At 37.2% G+C, this 15,710-nt stretch overlaps 3 pseudogenes; all 3 read left to right on the top strand.

Annotated features, from left to right (window-relative positions):
• Positions 1 to 4,161: 4,161 nt before the first annotated feature.
• LOC145163783 (G-type lectin S-receptor-like serine/threonine-protein kinase At2g19130 pseudogene) lies at positions 4,162 to 8,050 on the top strand (annotated as a pseudogene).
• A 704-nt stretch (positions 8,051 to 8,754) lies between these two features.
• Positions 8,755 to 12,640, top strand: LOC145163782 (G-type lectin S-receptor-like serine/threonine-protein kinase At2g19130 pseudogene; annotated as a pseudogene).
• Positions 12,641 to 13,344: 704 nt separating this feature from the next.
• On the top strand, positions 13,345 to 14,259 carry LOC145163781 (G-type lectin S-receptor-like serine/threonine-protein kinase At2g19130 pseudogene; annotated as a pseudogene).
• The last annotated feature ends 1,451 nt before the right edge of the window (positions 14,260 to 15,710 follow it).

The following is a 15,710-nucleotide window of genomic DNA, read 5'->3' as shown; positions in this document are numbered from 1 at the left end:
CCAACCTACTTTCATACCACCACCTTATTTAGGAAATTTCTATATTTTTTTGGAAGCATTTTAGTCTTCCAAATTCCTATCTTTTTCAAAGAATTCAAGCCATCAAAGATTCAAGACTTTTCAAGATTCAAGATCAAGACATCAAGAATTCAAGAATACAAATATGAGTTTGTATAAGTCTACAATGTGCGGCTAAATCCTCTCGTGATCGCAACCGGGAGTAGGTTTTAATTCTTACTTATTGTATTATTTTTGGGTGTGAACATTTGAATTTGTTGAATATTATTTGTGGATTTTGTTTATGTTTTTAACATTATAAAATCGTTACACTTATTTTATTCATTTATCAATTAATTATTCCAAGTTTAAAATAATTTTAAGTGATCTCCCCACCGTGCCAAATCATCCAATAGCGGTGTGTAGGACGGAGGGTGCGGTTACACTTATTTTCTATTTTGGACTTAGACTTTAATTAAATCGACTATGAAAAATTAATAACACTCATTTCTAATTCATATAATTATTAATTCTGAAACCGGAAGCGATCATTGTTTTTAATTGAATTAAAATCATATATTTTTTGTTTGTCATCATATTTATAAATCTCAAATTAATCATTATTTCTTTATCGTTAAATCAAAATAGTAACTAAACTATTAACCATAAGCTCCTCTGGATCCGACCCTTACTTACCACTCGCTAGATTAGTGGAAATAAGGTTTATTTTTGACGCGACAACGACCGCTCGTCAGTAGTGTGAGTTAGTTTCCTTATTTTTCTACATTTGATTAGTTTAAAAGGTGATGGTGTACGTTGGTAGTGTGTGACTTCTTTTGTTTACTGTGAAAGTGAATCAAACAGTGAAGCCTTTGCCCATTTTTGCCCCTGTCCTATGTTTTTTTTTATCTCATAAAAGCCTTCATACCACTTTAAGCTTTCCCTGCAATACCAACATTTGGCACTAAGTCCATAGCTGCCAATGCTCGTTCGTAAAACACTAATTCCATAGCTGCTAAAGTTCATTCATCGGGTATTAAATCCATAGCTACCAATGTTTATCTAATAGGTACTAACTCCATAGCTACCAACGTTTATCTAACAGCTACTAAGTCCATAGCTACCAACGTTTATTCAATAGGCACTAAGTCCATAGATGTCGATGTTATTTGTTAGGCACTAAGTCTATAGCTGCCAATGTTCACTCATATCATCTTTAATCTCTCATCATTCATCTACTCATGTTTTACCCAACATATTCGTAGATATAAAATACATATACAGTTTAAATTATTTAAAACATGTATAAAATCGTTCATCCAGCATAGAAAGCAAGTATTCAAATAATATGCACACATAGCATGTAATTTATATAAAATACTTCATATCTATGTGTAAGATGAAAGTAACTATGCACTCACTTGTTAAAGTGATGATTTCAAACTCGGGCAGCGCTTCACTTTTAACGATTCTATTTTCCTTCGACGATACCTAGCATTATTATCGCTAAATTTTAGTCTAATATTTACTGTGACTAATTATTAATCTTAGCATTATTATTATTATATAAGCGTTTAAACAATATTTTCCAACCACTATGTACAGAAATGGGCCAAACATAAAACACCGGAGGGCAGGACCATTTTGTCATATAGCACGTCTGAAATCCAACAACCATATGTGGCCCTTTAAACTAGATTCCCCGTACCGCGAGTAGTTAAAAAGATATTATAACGACACTTATATAACCCATAATAATAGCTCAAATAATTATTATAAGGTCCTAATAACGTTACTATATTTAAATAAAAGCTATATTAAAAATTACGTAGGCGTATCTTACCTACGATGGGGTTTGGATAGAAGCCGGGCTCTGCAGGGGCAGGACTTCCGAGCTGAAAGCTCTTCTTCTCAGAACCGTCGAGCGCTTCGAGGCTTTCTTCTAGTGCTAGGGGAGTTTTTTTTGGGAGGTTTAGAGAGAGTGTAGAGAGAAGAAAGAATGGGAAAGGTGTGAAGAAAATGAGGGTGGAAGAGGTTCTATTTATAGGGTGAAATATGGTTGAACTTGGTGCCACATGTCACCATCTGGTGGCAAGACTTGGGGAGAAAGCAATGGCCAAGATTGTGCCACATCACCCATTTTCGCACAACACACTTCCGACTTCTAAAATCCTCAACTTTCGCATACGAGCTCCGTTTTTGACGTTCTTTATATCCACGCGTAGGTAAAAAATAAGATCTACAACTTTCCTTTTGACTCCGTCGGCTAAAAACCGCTCAATTCTTATTTAGGTCGCGTTGGCCAAAAACCGCTCGATCAAAAATTCGAGTTTCGGGTCGTGCACTGCTAGGCTAAATCTTAGAAAAATCATAACTTCCTCATACGAAGTCAGATTTGGGCGTTCTTTTTATGCACGGTCTCGTTTTAACGTATACTACAACTTTTGTTTATATCACTAAGTCCAAAAAGTCCTCTTTCGTAAATTCACTATTTACGTCGCGTAGTGTCGTGCCGGTTTTGTCGCGAAACTTCGACGGGCCATAACTTATTCGTTATAACTCGGATTTCGGCATTTTTTATATGTATGGAACCCTTGTGACATATTCTAGAACTTGGTTAAGATTACTCCTAAATAATATTCCATCAAAGACTCATTTTTGATGCTCATTGTCTCTAAATTAGCTAGTCCGGATCTACGGGCGTTATAGAATTTGTTTGACTTAGTAACTGAAATGAGGTTGGATAACATATTTAATTACAGCTACAATACGTATGAGAACGAGAGTTACTTCACTTATTCTGTGTATAATCCTTCCATTATTTCTATATTTATAATGGATGTTTCTGGTCAAGTTCAACAAATGGCATGGTTGGATAATGCCAAAGAGTTGAATTTAATTTGGTTTGAACCTACAACGCCGTGTGATGTTTATGCTTTGTGTGGGTCTTTTGGGACTTGAAGGCAGTCAGGATTATCTTTCTGTAATTGCATGACTGGCTACAAGCCTAGATCTGAGAGTGACTGGAATTATAGTGATTTCTCTAGTGGATGTGTGAGAAAAACCAATTTGCAGTGTGGGAGAAACGTGGAAAAGCCTGATTTTCTCATTATTAGTGTCAAGAGTCTGCCACCAAATAACTCTACGACAGTTGGGAGTGCAGGAGAATGTCGTACCACCTGAACAATTGCTCATGTAATGCTTACTCTTTTGTTGATAATCAGTGTTTGGTTTGGGATGGAGATCTCTTGAACCTCTCCAAAGACAATGATAGTAGGAAAACAACTTTTGTCAAAGTCGCTTCTAAAGATCTTCGACATCACAAGAAGAGTAATCTGGTCACCATGGGTGTTGTTGTTGGGTCTGTGGGAGGTACACTATTTGTAAATCTTTATATGTGTTGGAAAGACGGCAATGGAGGGATCATTGGTGGCTTTTGTGTATAAAGATTTACAAATAGCCACCAAAACTTTCTCTAACAAATTGGCATGTGTTGAGAGAAAAACTTTGGAGACACACTTGGACAAAAGTTAGAACAAGTATATATTACGGAATAGTTAATCTCAAAGGATCTAAAATCTCAACAATAATATTAATAAGTTAGAGTTAATTAGTTAGAGTTAATTAGTTAGAGAGTTAGTTGCGGAAATATAAAGGAAGATAAATGACAACAGTTGTTATATCAAGTATACACTTGAGTTGATTCATAACACGGAATGCAATCAAACCGAGTTAATAAGGAAGATCAACTTAGTGATTAAGTCTCAAAGACTTGCTCCGGAGAGAGGTTATAATCAGGTATGTTTCAGTAACAATTGAGAGTAAGAAGTGAAGAGTAGAAAGATAGAGAAATGAAGAAGATAACTTGTAGAAATGTATTCAGAATAGATTGCAAGTTATCGGTATTTTAATACAAAGAGAGTAAGTCTCTATTTATAGAGACTTAGAAACTACACCAGATTACAACTTTATAAGCAGCCGTGCAAGGCATACTGGATAATAGAGTGTATTACATAAAAGACAAATACAGTAATCTAGCTATGTTGACTGCGGTAGCTGACTCCGGTTGCTGATGCAGTTGCTGATGAATAAGATTGACTCCGGGTGCTGAACCGTTGCGGTAGAGAGATGGTTGCGGTAGCTGAGTTCAAGAGGGTCACTTTTATGATTCAACAGCTGGAGGTGGTTTTCGCTTGGTTTTCAAGGAGAGAAGAGTTCAGGTGTGAGGTTAGCACCATCGGAACCATCCAACACATTAATCTTGTACGCCTTCGTGGATTCTGTGCTCAAGGTAAAAATAAGTTGATGGTTTATGATTACATGGCAAACGATTCTCTGGGCACCCATCTTTTCCATGAAAAACAAGTTTTAAACTGGAAAACGAGGTATCTGATTGCACTTGGAACTACATGCAAGAGGTTTGGTTTATCTTCATGAGAAGTGTAGGGGCTGTATCATTCACTGTGACATTAAGCCAGAAAACATTCTTTTAGATGCCGGATTCTGTCCAAAAATTGCAGATTTTTGTCTGGCAAAGCTTGTTGGTCAAGACTTTAGTAGGGTTTTGACGACTATAAGAGGGACACCTGGGTATCTAGCACCAGAATGGATATTGGGGGTGGCTGTCACAGCCAAAGCAAATGTTTATAGCTATGGAATGATGTTTTTTGAATTAGTCTACGGAAAAAGAAAAATGTAGTACATTGTGAAGATTCAAGGAGTACATGCAGGTTTGGTTGCAAATGTTCTTATGGGGGGAGGTGATATCCTTAGCCTGTTAGATACAAGCTTAAACAAGGAAGCTTGTGTTGAGTAAGTCACAAAAATTTTCAAAGTTGCATGTTAGTGTATCCAAGATGAGGCAGAGAGTAGGCCTGCCACGAGTCTGGTGGAACGAATTCTTGAAGGGGTTTCGGATGTGAGCATGCCTCCGATCCCCCAAATTGTCACTTTATATTTTGAGAACATGGTGGATCCTGTTTTCTTAACTGATTCACCCTCACTAGTACACAACAATTCCACTGGTGGTGGCTCCGATTGGTGGTGGCTCCGAGTCAAAGGGCTCATCTTCTTGAATGTAATTCTCTTTGTTTTCTCTATTATGTTCACGTTGTTGACTTAATCCAGAAATGTTTTGATATGTGTTATTTTAATTATTTTTGGTGAAAGTAGTGGTCAAAAGTAGAGTTTGAATAAGTCTGCAGCCATGTTGGCTTTAGTACCGAGTCTAGAGGGTATTGTGAGTTAGTTTCCTTATTTTTCTACAATTGATTAGTTTAAAAGGTGATGGTGTACGTTGGTAGTGTGTGACTTCTTTGGGTTTACTGTGAAAGTGAATCAAACAGTGAAGCCTTTGCCCATTTTTGCCCCTGTCCTATGTTTTGTTTTATCTCATAAAATCCTTCATACCACTTTAAGCTTTCCCAGCAATACCAACATTTGGCACTAAGTCCATAGCTGCCAATGCTCGTTCGTAAAGCACTAATTCCATAGCTGCTAAAGTTCATTCATCGGGTATTAAATCCATAGCTACCAATGTTTATCTAATAGGTACTAACTCCATAGCTACCAACGTTTATCTAACAGTTACTAAGTCCATAGCTGCCAACGTTTATTCAATAGGCACTAAGTCCATAGATGTCGATGTTATTTGTTAGGCACTAAGTCTATAGTTGCCAATGTTCACTCATATCATCTTTCATCTCTCATCATTCATCTACTCATGTTTTACCCAACATATTCGTAGATATAAAATACATATACATTTTAAATTATTTAAAACATGTATAAAATCGTTCATCCAGCATAGAAAGCAAGTATTCAAATAATATGCACACATAGCACGTAATTTATATAAAATACTTCATATCTATGTGTAAGATGAAAGTAACTATGCACTCACTTGTTAAAGTGATGATTCCAAACTCGGGCAGCGCTTCACTTTTAACGATTCTATTTTCCTTCGACGAAACCTACTATTATTATCGCTAAATTTTAGTCTAATATTTACTGTGACTAATTATTAATCTTAGCATTATTATTATTATATAAGCGTTTAAACAATATTTTCCAACCACTATGTACAGAAATGGGCCAAACATAAAACACCGGAGGGCAGGACCATTTTGTCATATAGCACGTCTGAAATCCAACAACCATATGTGGCCCTTTAAACCAGATTCCCCGTACCGCGAGTAGTTAAAAAGATATTATAACGACACTTATATAACCCATAATAATAGCTCAAATAATTATTATAAGGTCCTAATAACGTTACTATATTTAAATAAAAGCTATATTAAAAATTACGTAGGCGTATCTTACTTACGAGGGGGTTTGGATAGAAGCCGGGCTCTGTAGGGGCAGGACTTCCGAGCTGAAAGCTCTTCTTCTCAGAGCCGTCGAGCGCTTCGGGGCTTTCTTCTAGCGCTAGGGGAGTTTTTTTTTGGGAGGTTTAGAGAGAGTGTAGAGAGAAGAAAGAATGGGAAAGGTGTGAAGAAAATGAGGGTGGAAGAGGTTCTACTTATAGGGTGAAATATGGTTGAACTTGGTGCCACATGTCACCATCTGGTGGCAAGACTTGGGGAGAAAGCAATGGTCAAGATTGTGCCACATCACCCATTTTCGCACAACACACTTCCGACTTCTAAAATCCTCAACTTTCGCATACGAGCTCCGTTTTTGACGTTCTTTATATCCACGCGTAGGTAAAAAATAAGATCTACGACTTTCCTTTTGACTCCGTCGGCTAATTCTCGATCGATCTTAAATTTAACGGTAGAAGGTGACTACATTGTTAAATGTCCGCGTAAAATTTATAACTTCTACATACGGGCTCCTTTTTGGTCTGTCTTTTTCTCGTTGAGTTCCTATTAATGAGATCTTCAATTCTTATTTAGGTCGTGTTGGCCAAAAACCGCTCGATCTAAAATTCGAGTTTCGCGTGGTGCACTGCTAGGCTAAATCTTAGAAAAATCATAACTTCTTCATACGAAGTCAGATTTGGGCGTTCTTTTTATGCACGCTCTCGTTTTAACGTATACTACAACTTTTGTTTAGATCACTAAGTCCAAAAAGTCCTCTTTCGTAAATTCACTATTTACGTCGCGTAATGTCGTGCCGGTTTTGTCTCGAAACTTCGACGGGCCATAACTTATTCGTTATAACTCGGATTTCGGCATTTTTTATATGTATGGAACCCTTGTGACATATTCTAGAACTTGGTTAAGATTACTCCTAAATAATATTCCATCAAAAACTCATTTTTGATGCTCATTGTCTCTAAATTAGCTAGTCCAGATCTACGGGCGTTATAGAATTTGTTTGACTTAGTAACTGAAATGAGGTTGGATAACATATTTAATTACAGCTACAATACGAATGAGAACGAGAGTTACTTCACTTATTCTGTGTATAATCCTTCCATTATTTCTATATTTATAATGGATGTTTCTGGTCAAGTTCAACAAATGGCATGGTTGGATAATGCCAAAGAGTTGAATTTAATTTGTTTTGAACCTACAACGCCGTGTGATGTTTATGCTTTGTGTGGGTCTTTTGGGACTTGAAGGTAGTCAGGATTATCTTTCTGTAATTGCATGACTGGCTACAAGCCTAGATCTGAGAGTGACTGGAATTATAGTGATTTCTCTAGTGGATGTGTGAGAAAAACCAATTTGCAGTGTGGGAGAAACGTGGAAAAGCCTGATTTTCTCATTATTAGTGTCAAGAGTCTGCCACCAAATAACTCTACGACAGTTGGGAGTGCAGGAGAATGTCGTACCACCTGAACAATTGCTCATGTAATGCTTACTCTTTTGTTGATAATCAGTGTTTGGTTTGGGATGGAGAGCTCTTGAACCTCTCCAAAGACAATGATAGTAGGAAAACAACTTTTGTCAAAGTCGCTTCTAAAGATCTTCGACATCACAAGAAGAGTAATCTGGTCACCATGGGTGTTGTTGTTGGGTCTGTGGGAGGTACACTATTTGTAAATCTTTATATGTGTTGGAAAGACGGCAATGGAGGGATCATTGGTGGCTTTTGTGTATAAAGATTTACAAATAGCCACCAAAACATTCTCTAACAGATTGGCAGGTGTTGAGAGAAAAACTTTGGAGACACACTTGGACAAAAGTTAGAACAAGTATATATTACGGAATATTTAATCTCAAAGGATCTAAAATCTCAACAATAATATTAATAAGTTAGAGTTAATTAGTTAGAGAGTTATTTGCGGAAATATAAAGGAAGATAAATGACAACAGTTGTTATATCAAGTATACACTTGAGTTGATTCATAACACGGAATGCAATCAAACCGAGTTAATAAGGAAGATCAACTTAGTGATTAAGTCTCAAAGACTTGCTCCGGAGAGAGGTTATAATCAGGTATGTTTCAGTAACAATTGAGAGTAAGAAGTGAAGAGTATAAAGATAGAGTAATGAAGAAGATAACTTGTAGAAATGTATTCAAAATAGATTGCAAGTTATCGGTATTTTAATACAAAGAGAGTAAGTCTCTATTTATAGAGACTTAGAAACTACACCAGATTACAACTTTATAAGCAGTTGTGCAAGGCATACTGGATAATAGAATGTATTACATAAAAGACAAATACAGTAATCTAGCTATGTTGACTGCGGTAGCTGACTCCGGTTGCTGATGCAGTTGCTGATGAATAAGATTGACTCCGGGTGCTGAACCGTTGCGGTAGAGAGATGGTTGCGGTAGCTGAGTTCAAGAGGGTCACTTTTATGATTCAACAGCAGGAGGTGGTTTTCGCTTGCTTTTCAAAGAGAGAAGAGTTCAGGTGCGAGGTTAGCACCATCGGAACCATCCAACACATTTATCTTGTACGCCTTCGTGGATTCTGTGCTCAAGGTAAAAATAAGTTGCTGGTTTATGATTACATGGCAAATGATTCTCTGGGCACCCATCTTTTCCATGAAAAACAAGTTTTAAACTGGAAAACGAGGTATCCGATTGCACTTGGAACTACATGCAAGAGGTTTGGTTTATCTTCATGAGAAGTGTAGGGGCTGTATCATTCACTGTGACATTAAGCCAGAAAACATTCTTTTAGATGCCGGATTCTGTCCAAAAATTGCAGATTTTTGTCTGGCAAAGCTTGTTGGTCGAGACATTAGTAGGGTTTTGACGACTATAAGAGGGACACCTGGGTATCTAACACCAGAATGGATATTGGGGGTGGCTGTCACAGCCAAAGCAAATGTTTATAGCTATGGAATGATGTTTTTTGAATTAGTCTATGGAAAAAGAAAAATGTAGTACATTGTGAAGATTCAAGGAGTACATGCAGGTTTGGTTGCAAATGTTCTTATGGGGGGAGGTGATTTCCTTAGCCTGTTAGATACAAGGTTAAACAAGGAAGCTTGTGTTGAGGAAGTCACAAAAATTTTCAAAGTTGCATGTTAGTGTATCCAAGATGAGGCAGAGAGTAGGCCTGCCACGAGTCTGGTGGAACGAATTCTTGAAGGGGTTTCGGATGTGAGCATGCCTCCGATCCACCAAATTGTCACTTTATATTTTGAGAACATGGTGGATCCTGTTTTCTTAACTGATTCACCCACACTAGTACACAACAATTCCACTGGTGGTGGCTCCGATTGGTGGTGGCTCCGAGTCAAAGGGCTCATCTTCTTGAATGTAATTCTCTTTGTTTTCTCTATTATGTTCACGTTGTTGACTTAATCCAGAAATGTTTTGATATGTGTTATTTTAATTATTTTTGGTGAAAGTAGTGGTTAAAAGTAGAGTTTGAATAAGTCTGCAGCCATGTTGGCTTTAGTACCGAGTCTAGAGGGTAGTGTGAGTTAGTTTCCTTATTTTTCTACATTTGATTAGTTTAAAAGGTGATGGTGTACGTTGGTAGTGTGTGACTTCTTTTGTTTACTGTGAAAGTGAATAAAACAGTGAATCCTTTGCCCATTTTTGCCCATGTCCTATGTTTTTTTTATCTCATAAAAGCCTTCATACCACTTTAAGCTTTCCCTGCAATACCAACATTTGGCACTAAGTCCATAGCTGCCAATGCTCGTTCGTAAAGCACGAATTCCATAGCTGCTAAAGTTCATTCATCGGGTATTAAATCCATAGCTACCAATGTTTATCTAATAGGTACTAACTCCATAGCTACCAACGTTTATCTAACAGCTACTAAGTCCATAGCTACCAACGTTTATTCAATAGGCACTAAGTCCATAGATGTCGATGTTATTTGTTAGGCACTAAGTCTATAGCTGCCAATGTTCACTCATATCATCTTTCATCTCTCATCATTCATCTACTCATGTTTTACCCAACATATTCGTAGATATAAAATACATATACAGTTTAAATTATTTAAAACATGTTTAAAATCGTTCATCCAGCATAGAAAGCAAGTATTCAAATAATATGCACACATAGCACATAATTTATATAAAATACTTCATATCTATGTGTAAGATGAAAGTAACTATGCACTCACTTGTTAAAGTGATGATTCCAAACTCGGGCAGCGCTTCACTTTTAACGATTCTATTTTCCTTCGATGAAACCTAGCATTATTATCACTAAATTTTAGTCTAATATTTACTGTGACTAATTATTATTCTTAGCATTATTATTATTATATAAGCGTTTAAACAATATTTTCCAACCACTATGTACAGAAATGGGCCAAACATAAAACACCAGAGGGCAGGACCATTTTGTCATATAGCACGTCTGAAATCCAACAACCATATGTGGCCCTTTAAACCAGATTCCCCGTACCGCGAGTAGTTAAAAAGATATTATAACGACACTTATATAACCTATAATAATAGCTCAAATAATTATTATAAGGTCCTAATAACGTTACTATATTTAAATAAAAGCTATATTAAAAATTACGTAGGCGTATCTTACCTACGATGGGGTTTGGATAGAAGCCGGGCTGTGCAGGGGCAGGACTTCCGAGCTGAAAGCTCTTCTTCTCAGAGCCGTCGAGCGGTTCGGGGCTTTCTTCTAGCGCTAGGGGAGTTTTTTTTGGGAGGTTTAGAGAGAGTGTAGAGAGAAGAAAGAATGGGAAAGGTGTGAAGAAAATGAGGGTGGAAGAGGTTCTATTTATAGGGTGAAATATGGTTGAACTTGGTGCCACATGTCACCATCTGGTGGCAAGACTTGGGGAGAAAGCAATGGCCAAGATTGTGCCACATCACCCATTTTCGCACAACACACTTCCGACTTCTAAAATCCTCAACTTTCGCATACGAGCTCCGTTTTTGACGTTCTTTATATCCACACGTAGGTTAAAAATAAGATCTACAACTTTCCTTTTGCCTCCGTCGGCTAATTCTCGATCGATCTTAAATTTATCGGTAGAAGGTGACTTCATTGTTAAATGTCCGCGTAAAATTTATAACTTCTACATACGGGCTCCTTTTTCGTCTGTCTTTTTGTCGTTGAGTTCCTATTAATGAGATCTTCAATTCTTATTTAGGTCGTGTTGGCCAAAAACCGCTCGATCTAAAATTCGAGTTTCGGGTCGTGCACTGCTAGGCTAAATCTTAGAAAAATCATAACTTCCTCATACGAAGTCAGATTTGGGCGTTCTTTTTATGCACGCTCTCGTTTTAATGTATACTACAACTTTTGTTTAGATCACTAAGTCCAAAAAGTCCTCTTTCGTAAATTCACTATTTACGTCGCGTAGTGTCGTGCCGGTTTTGTCGCGAAACTTCGACGAGCCATAACTTATTCGTTATAACTTGGATTTCGGCATTTTTTATATGTATGGAACCCTTGTGACATATTCTACAACTGGGTTAAGATTACTCCTAAATAATATTCCATCAAAAACTCATTTTTGATGCTCATTGTCTCTAAATTAGCTAGTCCGGATCTACGGGCGTTATAGAATTTGTTTGACTTAGTAACTGAAATGAGGTTGGATAACATATTTAATTACAGCTACAATACGAATGAGAACGAGATTTACTTCACTTATTCTGTGTATAATCCTTCCATTATTTCTATATTTATAATGGATGTTTCTGGTCAAGTTCAACAAATGGCATGGTTGGATAATGCCAAAGAGTTGAATTTAATTTGGTTTGAACCTACAACGCCGTGTGATGTTTATGCTTTGTGTGGGTCTTTTGGGACTTGAAGGCAGTCAGGATTATCTTTCTGTAATTGCATGACTGGCTACAAGCCTAGATCTGAGAGTGACTGGAATTATAGTGATCTCTCTAGTGGATGTGTGAGAAAAACCAATTTGCAGTGTGGGAGAAACGTGGAAAAGCCTGATTTTCTCATTATTAGTGTCAAGAGTCTGCCACCAAATAACTCTACGACAGTTGGGAGTGCAGGAGAATGTCGTACCACCTGAACAATTGCTCATGTAATGCTTACTCTTTTGTTGATAATCAGTGTTTGGTTTGGGATGGAGATCTCTTGAACCTCTCCAAAGACAATGATAGTAGGAAAACAACTTTTGTCAAAGTCGCTTCTAAAGATCTTCGACATCACAAGAAGAGTAATCTGGTCACCATGGGTGTTGTTGTTGGGTCTGTGGGAGGTACACTATTTGTAAATCTTTATATGTGTTGGAAAGACGGCAATGGAGGGATCATTGGTGGCTTTTGTGTATAAAGATTTACAAATAGCCACCAAAACTTTCTCTAACAAATTGGCAGGTGTTGAGAGAAAAACTTTGGAGACACAGTTGGACAAAAGTTAGAACAAGTATATATTACGGAATAGTTAATCTCAAAGGATCTAAAATCTCAACAATAATATTAATAAGTTAGAGTTAATTAGTTATAGAGTTAGTTGCGGAAATATAAAGGAAGATAAATGACAACAGTTGTTATATCAAGTATACACTTGAGTTGATTCATAACACGGAATGCAATCAAACCGAGTTAATAAGGAAGATCAACTTAGTGATTAAGTCTCAAAGACTTGCTCCGGAGAGAGGTTATAATCAGGTATGTTTCAGTAACAATTGAGAGTAAGAAGTGAAGAGTAGAAAGATAGATAAATGAAGAAGATAACTTGTAGAAATGTATTCAGAATAGATTGCAAGTTATCGGTATTTTAATACAAAGAGAGTAAGTCTCTATTTATAGAGACTTAGAAACTACACCAGATTACAACTTTATAAGCAGCCGTGCAAGGCATACTGGATAATAGAGTGTGTTACATAAAAGACAAATACAGTAATCTAGCTATGTTGACTGCGGTAGCTGACTCCGGTTGCTGATGCAGTTGCTGATGAATAAGATTGACTCCGGGTGCTGAACCGTTGCGGTAGAGAGATGGTTGCGGTAGCTGAGTTCAAGAGGGTCACTTTTATGATTCAACAGCAGGAGGTGGTTTTCGCTTGGTTTTCAAGGAGAGAAGAGTTCAGGTGCGAGGTTAGCACCATCGGAACCATCCAACACATTAATCTTGTATGCCTTCGTGGATTCTGTGCTCAAGGTAAAAATAAGTTGCTGGTTTATGATTACATGACAAACGATTCTCTTGGCACCCATCTTTTCCATGAAAAACAAGTTTTAAACTGGAAAACGAGGTATCTGATTGCACTTGGAACTGCATGCAAGAGGTTTGGTTTATCTTCATGAGAAGTGTAGGGGCTGTATCTTCACTGTGACATTAAGCCAGAAAACATTCTTTTAGATGCCGGATTCTGTCCAAAAATTGCAGATTTTTGTCTGGCAAAGCTTGTTGGTCGAGACTTTAGTAGGGTTTTGACGACTATAACAGGGACACCTGGGTATCTATCACCATAATGGATATTGGGGGTGGCTGTCACAGCCAAAGCAAATGTTTATAGCTATGGAATGATGTTTTTTGAATTAGTCTACGGAAAAAGAAAAATGTAGTACATTGTGAAGATTCAAGGAGTACATGCAGGTTTGGTTGCAAATGTTCTTATGGGGGGAGGTGATATCCTTAGCCTGTTAGATACAAGGTTAAACAAGGAAGCTTGTGTTGAGGAAGTCACAAAAATTTTCAAAGTTGCATGTTAGTGTATCCAAGATGAGGCAGAGAGTAGGCCTGCCACGAGTCTGGTGGAACGAATTCTTGAAGGGATTTCGGATGTGAGCATGCCTCCGATCCCCCAAATTGTCACTTTATATTTTGAGAACATGGTGGATCCTGTTTTCTTAACTGATTCACCCTCACTAGTACACAACAATTCCACTGGTGGTGGCTCCGATTGGTGGTGGCTCCGAGTCACAGGGCTCATCTTCTTGAATTGAATTCTCTTTGTTTTCTCTATTATGTTCACGTTGTTGACTTAATCCAGAAATGTTTTGATATGTGTTATTTTAATTATTTTTGGTGAAAGTAGTGGTCAAAAGTAGAGTTTGAATAAGTCTGCAGCCATGTTGGCTTTAGTACCGAGTCTACGGGGTAGTGTGAGTTAGTTTCCTTATTTTTCTACATTTGATTAGTTTAAAAGGTGATGGTGTACGTTGGTAGTGTGTGACTTCTTTTGTTTACTGTGAAAGTGAATAAAACAGTGAAGCCTTTGCCCATTTTGGCCCCTGTCCTATGTTTTGTTTTATCTCATAAAAGCCTTCATACCACTTTAAGCTTTCCCTGCAATACCAACATTTGGCACTAAGTCCATAGCTGCCAATGCTTGTTCGTAAAGCTCTAATTCCATAGCTGCTAAAGTTCATTCATCGGGTATTAAATCCATAGCTACCAATATTTATCTAATAGGTACTAACTCCATAGCTACCAACGTTTATCTAACAGCTACTAAGTCCATAGCTACCAACGTTTATTCAATAGGCACTAAGTCCATAGATGTCGATGTTATTTGTTAGGCACTAAGTCTATAGCTGCCAATGTTTACTCATATCATCTTTCATCTCTCATCATTCATCTACTCATGTTTTACCCAACATATTCGTAGATATAAAATACATATACAGTTTAAATTATTTAAAACATGTATAAAATCGTTCATCCAGCATAGAAAGCAAGTATTCAAATAATATGCACACATAGCACGTAATTTATATAAAATACTTCATATCTATGTGTAAGATGAAAGTAACTATGCAATAACTTGTTAAAGTGATGATTCCAAACTCGGGCAGCGCTTCACTTTTAACGATTCTATTTTCCTTCGACGAAACCTAGCATTATTATCGCTAAATTTTAGTCTAATATTTACTGTGACTAATTATTAATCTTAGCATTATTATTATTATATAAGTGTTTAAACAATATTTTCCAACCACTATGTACAGAAATGGGCCAAACATAAAACACCGGAGGGCAGGACCATTTTGTCATATAGCACGTCTGAAATCCAACAACCATATGTGGCCTTTTAAACCAGATTCCCCGTACCGCGAGTAGTTAAAAAGATATTATAACGACACTTATATAACCCATAATAATAGCTCAAATAATTATTATAAGGTCCTAATAACGTTACTATATTTAAATAAAAGCTATATTAAAAATTACGTAGGCGTATCTTACCTACGATGGGGTTTGGATAGAAGTCGGGCTCTGCAGGGGCAGGACTTCCGAGCTGAAAGCTCTTCTTCTCAGAGCCGTCGAGCGCTTCGGGGCTTTCTTCTAGCGCTAGGGGAGTTTTTTTTTGGGAGGTTTAGAGAGAGTGTAGAGAGAAGAAAGAATGGGAAAGGTGTGAAGAAAATGAGGGTGGAAGAGGTTCTATTTATAGGGT

The sequence above is a fragment of the Lactuca virosa genome, chromosome 3 (genome assembly GCF_052849685.1).
Source record: "Lactuca virosa cultivar CGN04683 chromosome 3, Lactuca_virosa_CGN04683_v6, whole genome shotgun sequence".
Taxonomy (NCBI): Eukaryota; Viridiplantae; Streptophyta; class Magnoliopsida; order Asterales; family Asteraceae; genus Lactuca; species Lactuca virosa.
This window is presented reverse-complemented; position numbering and strand designations above follow the sequence as displayed.